At 44.1% G+C, this 12,842-nt stretch overlaps 1 long non-coding RNA gene across 1 annotated transcript; it reads right to left on the minus strand.

The window, feature by feature from the left end:
- Positions 1 to 5,727: 5,727 nt before the first annotated feature.
- LOC123120451 (uncharacterized) lies at positions 5,728 to 8,482 on the minus strand. Its single transcript, XR_006459463.1, has 4 exons — positions 8,226 to 8,482; positions 7,792 to 7,871; positions 7,088 to 7,188; positions 5,728 to 6,950 (listed from the first exon to the last, which is right to left on the minus strand). It is a non-coding gene; the product is annotated as an uncharacterized lncRNA (long non-coding RNA).
- Positions 8,483 to 12,842: the final 4,360 nt, after the last annotated feature.

Genomic DNA, 12,842 nt, shown 5'->3' on the forward strand with positions numbered 1-12,842 from the left:
GATCTCATGGTCCAAGGAAAAGATACTTGACATTGGAAAAGCTCTAGCAAACGAAACTACACGATCTTTTATGCTATGCTTAGGATTGGGTCTTGTCCATCACATCATTCTCCTAATGATGTGATCCCGTTATCAATGACATCCAATGTCCATAGCCAGGAAACCATGACTATCTGTTGATCAACGAGCTAGTCAACTAGAGGCTTACTAGGGACACTTTGTGGTCTATGTATTCACACATGTATTACGATTTCCGGACAATACAATTATAGCATGAATAATAGACGATTACCATGAACAAAGAAATATAATAATAACCATTTATTATTGCCTCTAGGGCATATTTCCAACATCCCCCCCCCCCACACACACACACTTTCAGTCGGCGGTCCAGAGAGGCATATATCTCACCAAGATGGATCGTAAAACGGACCAAGAATAATCCACCTTGGTCGTACAACCTCTCTCTTGTTGTTGGTCAAAGATATGTCCGTCCATGCGACCCCGGAGATGGGCTAGCTCGCCAATAATCACGCGAGTAGCTAGTTCCCGAAGACAACCACTGCATGCGTGTGGCCCAAACATATGTATGGAGAGGTGTGTTTTTGAGTAACAATGAACAACTTTGATGTGGCTCCATGATTTCGAACTAGAAATCTCCACACTGAGTGAGGGTTAGGTTGACGATGCATATGTATGTTACACCACACTTCAAGCCAACGACGGGGATTCATATATGCATGCATGCGTGCATAGTATATGCGCTCAAACTTAATTAGGTCTGAATCTCACCATGACCTATACTACGATAACACTAATAGAATGAAGAATCCGCCATGGTAACCTATCTTGTTGTTGGTCAAGGTGATCATGGATGTCCACGCAGGCCCACGAATATATAGGCTTGTCGCCGATAACCACGCGAGGGAGTGTATCGTTTGAAGGCAACCACTACATGCATATTTATGGAGGTGATGCGTGCATGCATGTTTGAATACACAACATCGATCTGGCGCGTGTGTCAAAAATCGTACACTAGCTCCCCACACAGAGCGAGATCGGTTCATGATGTGGTGTCGTTGTACTAGCCACTTCGACTCGATGGGAGGGATTCATGCGTACACATGCATATGTGTGTGCTCAAAGTGTATCATGCATGTCAGCCCAGAGCAAAAATAATAATCCCCTCCTAAGTCAAATTAACCTCTCTTGTTGTCAGGCAAAAAGAAGTGATGGACCAAGCGGGCCCACAGATAGAAAGCATCGATATCGCTGATAACCGCTTAAGTGGGTGCGAGAGGACAACCACCACCGCTTTGCATGTGGGGCAAACATATATATATATATGTTGAATACCCAAAATGCACAACTTTGATGTGCCACATGCCTCAAAAACCGTAAACCATGCACCCACAGAGCGCGAGGTTCATATCAAGCGTACTACATATGATGGTCCCCTTCCCCCCTCTTCATCGCATACTATATGCTCCTACCGTAATATATGTACAACCCAAAAGAATCCTCATCGATAGTGAAATTAATTGACCTCTCCCGAGGTAGGTCAAAGTGATGCATGCACGCATGCATCGACGATGGCCTCGTGAGCCCACAGATGGAAGCGTCACACGTGAGTGTCCTAGCTAGGATATATATATGCATCTGGCCCAAAAAGGTGTTGTGTGATGTTTGAATAATCAATTTCACAATTTTGATGTGGCACATGCCTCGGTAACCAAAAAGTCCCGACACTGAGTGAGGTTTATTTGTTCACGGACGCATACGTATAGTATATATGCTAGTCCCCTCCCACCTCTTCGACGCGTACTATATACCACCATAACACAAACAAAAAAGATTATACCTTGCTGGTCAAATTAACCTCACTGCCGGCTGTTCGTCAAAGTGATGGACGACGACCTCGCGAGCCCACAGAAAATGTCACACGTAAGTATCGAGTGTCGTGTAGGACAACCATCGACTGCATGTGGCCAAAACATTTATGTATGAAAGGGTTGTGTAATGTTTTAAATAACGATTTCACGACTCTGATGTGGCACCAGCCTGCCTAACAAAATGACCAACCCACACGGTGGCTCACAACTCGTAGTGTACTGCGAGCCACCCGCCACCCCTAGACGCACACACCCTCACACACACCGCGAATCCACCACAACTATGATGCATGTTAAATTAATTATCCCGCAGTGAACATCCATGTTACCAAAGGAGGGACGTTTTAATTTTAAAAAAATCATAGAGATCATTAAGACGTTTTAGTACATTGATTGACTTTCTATGGGTATAATGTGCAAAGATCAAATTTGATCTACATGCGCACGTGACAGTGCACCTAAATGGATTGCAAAAACACATGTGTCTCACTGGGTGCATGTTTACTCCCCGTGCAACAAATTTCAAACATTGAGAATCTTGATTTTTAAATTCTAGTATATCCAAAACTTATTTGAAGTTCATGAAACTTATCGTGTTGTCATATGGACACCAATACAAAGTGGCATTGTACTTTTTTTTGTCAAATTTGAGACCAGTTTTGATGTAATCTTTATCTAATTATAGATGGGAGATTATTAATAATTGGGAACCAATATCCCAAACAGATTATTTATTCGAATCATGAGCGTTAGACCAACAATGGATACGTGTCATGCTTCAGTTAAGCAATAAAGCGACAACATTAATCATCCAAATAGAAAAACAATATACGTGTCGCCGCGCGACCCGTGTGGCATGCGAGCAGGCGTGAGTTGACGGAACGCATGCGAGCAGTCCGCCACGCAGGCAGACGGGGAGGCGTGCATGCAGGTGTGCGAATTGACAGAGGTGTGCTCGCTGCACAGTGTCATCGGGAGGCGTGCGAGTAGCTGTGTGAAATTTTGGTAGGCATGCCAGCAGTCCGGTGTGCAGGCTCACCGGGAGGCGAGCCATCGGTTTGACCGCCGCCCGCCTCTCTCCCACAACTCCCACTACTCCATATTAATGGTGCGCCCGAGCGGCCGCACCCCCATCCTCGCTACGCACACATAATCCTCTCTCTCCGCTTGCAACCTCGACGCCGCTCTCAGTCCTCAAAGCCGTCAGTGTATGAGGATGCCGCCGAAGCACCCCATCGGAGGGAGTGGCAACGCCGGGGCTGCTAAAGCACCGGAGCACGGTGTGGAGATGAAGACAGAGGTTGCCGTCACCGCCGGCGAGTTATCGCTGCACCCTGACATCGTCGACAGCGTTGAGCTTCCACAGCCGGAGGCAGAGTTCCACACCGAATCCGACGACCACTCCGGCGACGACTCCGACGACCACTCCGGCGACGACGGACAGCTGGTTAGTCATCTATACTCATTTATGTGTTAAATAGATCATATGGTTTCTCTGGTTACTCCTGCCTCCCCTTTTTGGAATAGAAATCATGTGGTTATGTTCTCCCAATCCATAAAATCTGAGTAAGTTTCGTTAGATCCGTGTAGTGTATTGATCGTTTGAATGGTACAGGTGATAAGTGATTAGTTGTTTCATCTGTGCAAATGATTTCTACTAGTAATCCGACTAGGGTTAGTGTTCGTGCTAATAATTCCTAGCCAGGACTTGACATTGATTTTGAATAATGACGACTGTGCTTAAAAATCGAACCATAATCTCTGAATATGTATAAATAAATAGCCATAAATTCCTAATCCTACTTCACGGCATGTAATCAGTGATTTGATGCCAAATTTGTTTTACTATATGTATAGGTGTTGTCTGACGATGTGGACAGCGAGGATGAAGATGCCCAGAGAAGGTACAGGAGGCGAATCATGAGGAAGCTTTATGCGGGAATGCATAACAGGCGTATTAGGACTTGGAACGACGGCTATGGATGCCCATTTTGCAACCACAAGATTCATGACGCGTATCTAAGTGTTCTTGCGCATGCAAGAGGACGGGCCGTTGGCTCCTTCAAGCAGAAGTATTCTCGTAAGGTGGCGCACGGCGTGTACGCCGAGTATCTGGAGAAGCTTCAGGATCGTGTCGGCCGCATGTGAGATGAGATGTGGGATGGATCGAACTATGTATGCTTGAGTATGCTTAATGACGGTTGAACTATGTACTTATGGTTGAACTATGCTTATGTACGTGTACGCTTATTATCTATGTTTGAGTATGTTAAATATTTCGCCAAATTTTAGTAAAAATTACAACGGGGAACCAATAAACCAGGACGGAGGTAATACGTCAATCACACACGGTTCCCAAAATTGGAACCGTGTGCAATGACTATCATTTTGCCTGCTGCATCAATCACACACGGTTCGCTCTAGCAAACCGTCGCCCCCAAAATTCTTTGTGGGACAGAAAATCCTCACCACCCAATTTAGAAAATAAAAAAACAAAACCCTCACCATCCCCATGCCACAAAAACCCTCACCCCGCCCGCCACCCACCTCGGCCCCTCCGGTACGTTCCCCATTCACACCTGCACAAGCTCCTCCGCGTCTATGCCATGGCACCGCCTATCGCGGCGGTAAACACTTAGCTCGACACCTGCCGCCGCCAGGCTGCCGGCAAAGCCCACCGCATTCCGCCACTTCCGCTTGCCGCCGCCTATCGCATCGACTTTTTCGACGCTGCCGCGGTCGACCCAGCTCCGCTCAGTTGGGGAATCTGCCGTACTGAGGGTTCTTTCTCATGGACGACAAGGTAACTAATTTAACGAGATATTATCTCATCTCTTATCCGAGTTCATCTGCCTCCTTTAATCACCCGGCGAAAATCGCCGTGAATTCATTTTTATTCGAGCTGATTCGAAGGTTTTCTTTCATTCATAGAATGTACAGTGCGCCGATACTTCAGGACTTGCCGACCGCCGCCAGGCGGTTCCATCTCATCGTACCAGATAACTTGAGGACGCGTGGTATGTTCAATCTCACCCTAAATCGGTTGGCATGGCCTACTTTCCTAAACATATTCTAAATATTGCTACATTTGGATAAAAGGTGCCACATGCACCATATACGTCAAAGGGGATTTTTTTTTCCCTCTTCTTTCTATATTAGGCAAATTAATTATGTATTGTTCTTTCGATTACTCTCATATTTCCATGACATCATGTTTACCCTATCTGTTTAATTATAGACTTTTGTCCTTTGGTTTCAACTGTTGTACAATTCTTTCAATTTGGGCCCATATTTGCATGTTACCATATTTTTTTAACAACCCTACCATTTTCTGCAGGACATCCCTGCTATGCAATAGATTATGTAGTGCACAATTTTTCCCGTTACATACATCAAGGCTCCACGAATGTCATACTGCGCACAAACCATGGATTTACAACTACTGTAAGACTTGATGAACGTGGTGACTCATATTTTGGCACTGGCTTTTGGAATGAAATTGCAAAGTTTTATGTACTGAAAGCTGGCACTAAAATTGCACTGCACAGTCATGAGATATACTAGATGACACCCCGCGCGTTGCTGCGGGAATGTTTGCTTAAAAACCATTTCATTAAACATGGAAATGCTTGTTAGCAATGATAGGGTTGAATGAACATAGCATAAGTGATAATTTCTAAATAACTTAATGGATTGTGGGATGCTAACAATAAAATGCAACATTGTTCAATAAAATCTGGTCTGAGGCCAAGTTCATAGCAATGCAAGAGTATCCTATTAAGAGAATGAACTCTTGCCACTGTGGTGGTAGGTGTACAGATACTTTTAACAAAAATGATTGCTGATAAAGTACTGGGAATAAACTAAGTGTTCCATAGGTAAAGCCGGTTGACATACCCTACAGGCCAAAGGTAACACAACGAATATCATCTCTACAATATGAAAATGGAACTACATTGACTATAATTATAATAAATAAGACCTCAAGGCATTACTCCCTCCATTCCACTTTCTTAGGCATAGAACACCAATCTCAGGGACAAACTACCAAGACCCGAGGAGAGAAAGATCGGTTGGATAGATAACAGTAATTCGATCCAAATTGTGTCAAATCCTCGACTCCAACGCCTCGTTTGGCCTCAGAGATGTGCACACTGCTCTCGGTCAGCCATTCCTGCATTCCAATGAAATTAACAGCAAGCATTCACATATTGGTGAAGGTAGCTAGGATACATTCTTTTGTAGTTGCTTTGTCTGCCTCATAGCCTGATAATGAGCAGCAAGCATACATTTATTTTATGTTCAGCATCAGAACAACCATAGAACAAAACAATTGATGGGAAAAATACAACAATTTTTTGCTCTGTCAATGTCGTCGAGACTGTCTTGCACTGTAAGCGTACTTGGCTAGGTCCATGTGATGTGCGCTCAGCTGTTGTAGCTGCTGGCTATAGTTGTAGATAGGTTGTTGTTGTAGTACAATTTAGCTTAGCATTTTGACTGTTTTGTGATATGAATGTAATCATGATTTTGGAAGCAATACCAAAAAGAAAAAAAGGTGTCTACTGATTTGGAGTGTCCATATCTAACCTGAAGGGTGTAATCTTCAGTTCTGTTTCTACTAGGGACAGGAAAATATTTTCTGAAGTTCCCTTGCTTAGTAATGTTGAATGTTGTCTTATGATTTGGAGTGTCAAATTCAGTTCTCTAAACTGGAAAGCTCCAGGGGAGAAATTCCTATGCCATTTAACACACACAAAAACAAACAGATGGTACTCATCAATTGAAATGAGGTTAGTAGAGGCATTGTTGTAAAATTTCAGCAAAGAAAGGAAGCAAGGCATCATGATTATCAGTCAAACATGTATATGACTTGTCCAAAAACAAAAAACACATATACCTTCACAGTTGCGTGTGTGTGTGTGTCTGTGTACGGAATAACCTTCAGTAACAAAGGAAAATAAGAATAATGTTCAGATTAGACTGCACCAAGTAACACATCACTTCGAAATTGCTTGAGCAAATTTTTTTTACCAACCAGCATGCAATGGTAAAAATCTGTCCATCGGAAGCATGAAATAAGAAAGTGACTTCAGTACACTTTTCAGGAAAGAAGCAAGATAATTTATTGCACCTTGTGTATACATCGAGATCTTTAAGAAAAATAATTTGAGAAGGATAGAGAGGCTACTTACAGAACGTCAGGGCACATCAAAGCTAAAAATCATGGGTGACAGCTTGTTTCCTGTCAACCCAAGATATGGTAGAATGAAGATATCCACATGCATAAGTTTTCCTGGATGTTAAATGATAAATTTAGTAGCTTCATAACATTTTAGCACATCAAAATACGACACACGGCACTGAAAACACAACAAAATTGTAATAAATCAAAGACGCTTATTTTGGGATGGAGTATACTGGATAAACATGACGACATCTTTTCTACTGCGTCTATCCTAAATGAGAAGAAACAGATCAGTTCCGTACATAGTAAAAGTGATTTGCTAATCTAAATTGCAAAAACCTGAGGGAAGTCCGTATCCAATTCCATGATACTCTTTCTGGTCAGGTAATCCAGTATCTGCCAACTACTATTCTCTCAACCACATCCTGAACACACCGCCCTTGTCCGATTTTAGAGTTTAAACTCTAGCATCAACATATTATCCCTATTAGAAATGGATATAATCAATGGTACAATAAACACACACAAAACAGAAAATAATATGGGAACCAATCATCCCTGATTTTTTATCGGATGAGAAAAGTTGTGTTGAGAAGAAGAAATAAGTGCTATGAAACGTGAAAGCCTGATATTCCATATTAGCATTGTATGCTTTTTGCATATGCAAGTCGCAGCAAAGAACAATCTGGACAAACGGGGTTAGCAAAAGACCTGTGTAACAACGAAATCAATCCAAGCAGCAGTAGTCCTATGAAGCGAATCATCGCGCACCTTTCGACCCAACCTGCAATCTGAGAAAATCATAAAAATAAGCTCAGAGATGGTAAAAATCAGTGTGGCTAATATTAGGGGGAGTACAACTTCCAGAGTAGAGGACGGTCCAGAGTGGATGATGATGGCAGCATAGACTGGTTTTTAAACGCGAATGCAGCAACAATTTTTCCGCATTTGTAGGGTAATGGAGGGCGATCTATAGAGGCCATGAATGGCGATCTATAGAGGCCATGCATGCTGCAGTGCCTTGGGCCGTTTCAGTTTTTCATGGGCACTTGTGGCCGGCAGAGCATACGTCGTGGAGGCGAAAGGATAGCGGCGGCAATAGGGTGGTAGCGGGAAGGTCAATCAACAGGTGAGTTAATGCGCACCTGTGGCCGGGGAGCGTCGGAGGTGGCGGTGGTCATGACGGAGACTGGCCGGGAGCCCTGCCAGCCGTGACAGCGGCGGAGGTGACCTGGACCAGTAAATCGGCTGAGGGGGCGATTGCTTCCGAGCCTTAATGGCGCTGGCGGGGGAGGCCGGCGAGCCTCTCCTTGGTTCCGACCGTCGGCGTGGGGAAAATTTGGGGAAAAGATGACTACGGAAAAGCTTGGTGTTTTTTACTTTGGTGGGTTCACGCACGAGGTGGTTGTCCTCTTCTGTACTCTGTACCACTAGCGAGCGAACGTTCGGTTCTCCTCTACACTGGTAACTGATCGCTGAGGTGGTGATCTCTGCACTGCTGAACTTTGGTTGGTCCCACCCGTAAGCCGGTTATAGAATGATGATGTGGCGATCAGCTGATGTGGATAGGCTGCATGTCGAGAGAAATAGGATAGTGGGGATGAGCTATTTAGGTATTATAGATGCTAACTTTTCTGACAAAATCATCCGTCCAGACTTTGTTTGAAGTAAGTTTTCTTTTCAACTATCTGCATAGGTTGACTTACCCAGCAATGTCAAATGAATTGTGTAGTATTTAAGCAACTAATTATTATCCCCTTGTCTTACTATATTCCTACCTAATAACTTCTAGTTACCAATACACTTTTCTATTGCTCTGTTTTAACTAAATATTCTCTGTACTCCCATTTCTATCATAAAGCACCGCTGACAAGGAGACTTCGGAGGTGGAGAACGGGGCTGCCAACAAGCGGAGGTGGGGCGAGCTAGAACCGCAAGCGACTCTAGCAGGCTTAGACTTAATCACCAGCCTCCCCGATAATATGTTGAGAGTCATCATCTCCCTCCTCCCAATCAAATATGGGGCACGGACAACCCTCCTTTCCCGGCGGTGGCGCCCCCTATGGAACTCCAGCCCTCTCGACCTCATCGACACCCACGAGCTCTGCTATGGCTATCGCAAAAGCTTGGATGCATTCTCCAAGATCCTCGGCAGTCACCTTGGCCCAACCAAAGGCCTTAGAATGGGCAAGTTCCGTTCCAACGGCAAGGACCGAGCCAAGCTTGACGACTGGTTCCGATCCCCCGCCCTAGATCAGCTCAAGGAGCTCACTTTTGATGATGGGCATATGCGGTCACTGCCAACGTCCACACTCCGGCTCGCGCCCACGCTGCACGTCGCCAAGTTCAGGAACTGTCATTTCCCGCCCCTTAATGACGCGCCCGCTCTTATTCTACCACGACTGAAGCACCTCGAGCTCGTCACCGTCTGCCTCTCAAAGAGTGACATGGAGCGCCTGCTCCGTGGCTGTACTACACTCGAGTACCTTCGTCTTCAGGCGATCAATGGGTTGAGTACCTTCCACATCACCTCCATGACTCTCTGGACTATTTATGTGTGTTGCTGGTGCGGCATGAAGACATCACAAAAAGGTGGACCACGGTATGGTCATCCAGGACGCACCTGCACTTGAGAGATTACTTGTAGTTGATCAAGAAGGTCCAACAAGAATCAATGTCATTTCTGCGCCGAAATTGACAGTGGTGGGCTACTCGTCTGACAAATACTCCGAACTTGTTATTGGATCCACACCTGTTCAGGTACAACAGCCGCCTTCTACCTCTCCTTCTACAAATTAACATTATTTCTAATTTTGAAGATGTTTGTTCGTCTGTCATTCAGAAAATGATTCCGACAAGCTTGACCCCGAAACTGTACACAGTGAAGGTCTTGGCACTTGAATCTATCAGGCCCGACCTGGAGCAAGTTGTCAGTTTCCTGAGATGCTTTCCGTGCCTGGAGAAGCTATATATCCAGGTGATGTTCCTTTCCTATTAAATGTTAACCATAAGGGAGTTCAATTTGTGACACCATTTTCCAAGTTTACAATGACAATGTACTACGATTTCTGAAGGTTCTTTTGGAGGATTTCAGTACATACATGCCCCCCCCATATTGGTTGCTTGATCCATATGGTTACATTCAATAAGCATTTCTCCTTTGGATTCATATGTACTAGTTTTCTTAGGGAACTTTTCATCCACTCCAGCCTCTTGTGAAGAAGGCTACATTTTTCTAGAATGTAATCAAATGCCCATGTTAATCATGTCAGATCGAAGATGGCACGTTAGTGTATTTTACAAATACTGCAAACCAAATAGCTAGGCCTGTAGTAATGTTCGAAACTGCATGTAGGCACTAACAAGTTTTATTATTTTGCAGATAAGATTAGGCCCAGTGGTGGATAATGTGATACAATATAACAATCACGTCGAATGCCTAGATCTGCATCTCTCAGAAATTACTTTGAACTCCTACCGAAGGACCTTACCGGAGATTATATTCGCCAGGTTCTTTGTTCTCAGAGCAAGGGTGCTGAAGGAAATGAGGTTTGCCCTACATTTATTTTGCAAAAATGAATGGTTTGTTGATCAGCGCCAGCGCCTGCGGCAGAATGGAGTAGGCTCCGAAAATGCTGAATTTCATTTTGGAACTTCAGATGACAAAGTAATCGGAAGTCATCGGGTCAACCCCATACATGACTTCTCAGTGGCTGACCCCTTTGCAAAAATTGTGAGCTTTCGAAGCCAGACTTAGAAGCGGTGATATTAGTTGGAACCTCTCTGATATCCATGTTCAGCGCATCAGCGCGAGCGTTTGCAGCTGATGAGCTGAATTTCATTTCTAATATCAGTTTGAACCTTGTAATCTTCGAATTTGAGCCATATAACTCTGGAATTTGAACCTTGTAACATTTTGAGTTTTTGTGGTACAATCGTTGAAATGGCATCGTATGAGACTCGTATATTGCTAGCACTATTTTGACCTTAATATGCAATGGTCTTAGATTTTATTAACCATTCTCGAATCAGTTTACCTTGTCGATCTCACAGCACACGATCTGTATAGCTAACTCGACTGCGACCTTCGACAATATTGCACACAGTTGGTTTCTTCCACCATGTGCACTGTAGAGTGCAAAATTAATTATCGCACTCGAGTGTCCATCATCACCCTTCTGTGTAACTTTGACCTCATCACCCAAGGGTAAACTTATGACCGAAGTCATTCCACACACTTCGTTTTTACAAAGCTTTTTGCCAATAAATGCCCATGATTTGTCCCTCTTCTAGCCGACGCGTGGCCAAACTAGTCGGGCGGGAAGCTTGCACGGTAAACAGCGCGGTAGCACGGGAATAGGCTCTTCGAGCCCACGCCTGGGGTGCGGTGTTGTCTGATACGTCTCCAACGTATCTATAATTTTTTATTGTCCCATGCTATATTATATTCTGTTTTGGATGTTTAATGGGCTTTATCATACACTTTTTATATTATTTTTGGGACTAACCTATTAACCGGAGGCCCAACCCAAATTGCTGTTTTTTTGCCTATTTCAGTGTTTCGCAGAAAAAGAATATCAAACGGAGTCCAAACGGAATGAAACCTTCAGGAGCGTTATTTTTGGAACAAACGTGATCCAGAGGACTTGGAGTGGACGTCAAGAAACAAACGAGGAAGCCACGAGGCAGGGGGCGCGCCTACCCCCCGGGCGCGCCCTCCACCCTCTTGGGCCCCTCGTAGCTCCACCGACCTACTTCTTCCACCTATATATACCTACGTACCCCGAAAACATCCAGGAGCACCACGAAACCCTATTTCCACCGCCGCAACCTTCTGTACCCGTGAGATCCCATCTTGGGGCCTTTTCCGGCGCTCCACCGGAGGGGGCATTGATCACGGAGGGCTTCTTCATCAACACCATGGCCTCTCCGATGATGTGTGAGTAGTTTACCTCAGACCTTCGGGTCCATAGTTATTAGCTAGATGGCTTCTTCTCTCTCTTTGGATCTCAATACAAAGTTCTCCTCGTTTCTCTTGGAGATCTATTCGATGTAATCTTCTTTTGCGGTGTGTTTGTCGAGATCCGATGAATTGTGGGTTTATGATCAAGATTATCTATGAACAATATTTGAATCTCCTCTTAATTCTTTTATGTATGATTGGTTATCTTTGCAAGTCTTTTTGAATTATCAGTTTGGTTTGGCCATCTAGATTGATCTTTCTTGCAATGGGAGAAGTGCTTAGCTTTGGGTTCAATCTTGCGGTGCTCGATCCCAGTGACAGTAGGGGAAACGACACGTATTGTATTGTTGCCATCGAGGATAAAAAGATGGGGTTTATATCATATTGCTTGAGTCTATCCCTCTACATCATGTCATCTTGCTTAAAGCGTTACTCTGTTCTTATGAACTTAATACTCTAGATGCATGCTGGATAGCGGTCGATGTGTGGAGTAATAGTAGTAGATGCAGGCAGGAGTCAGTCTACTTGTCACGGACGTGATGCCTATATACATGATCATACCTAGATATTCTCATAACTATGCTCAATTCTATCAATTGCTCGACAGTAATTTGTTCACCCACCGTAACACTTATGATATCTTGAGAGAAGCCACTAGTGAAACCTATGGCCCCCGGGTCTATTTTCCATCATATTAATCTCCCGTCAACTAGCGATTTCTGGTGCCGTTTATTTTGCTTTCTTACTTTTAATCTTTATCATAAAAATACCAAAAATATTATTTTATCATCTCTATCAG

Source organism: Triticum aestivum, chromosome 5D, assembly GCF_018294505.1.
Source record: "Triticum aestivum cultivar Chinese Spring chromosome 5D, IWGSC CS RefSeq v2.1, whole genome shotgun sequence".
Taxonomy (NCBI): domain Eukaryota; kingdom Viridiplantae; phylum Streptophyta; class Magnoliopsida; order Poales; family Poaceae; genus Triticum; species Triticum aestivum.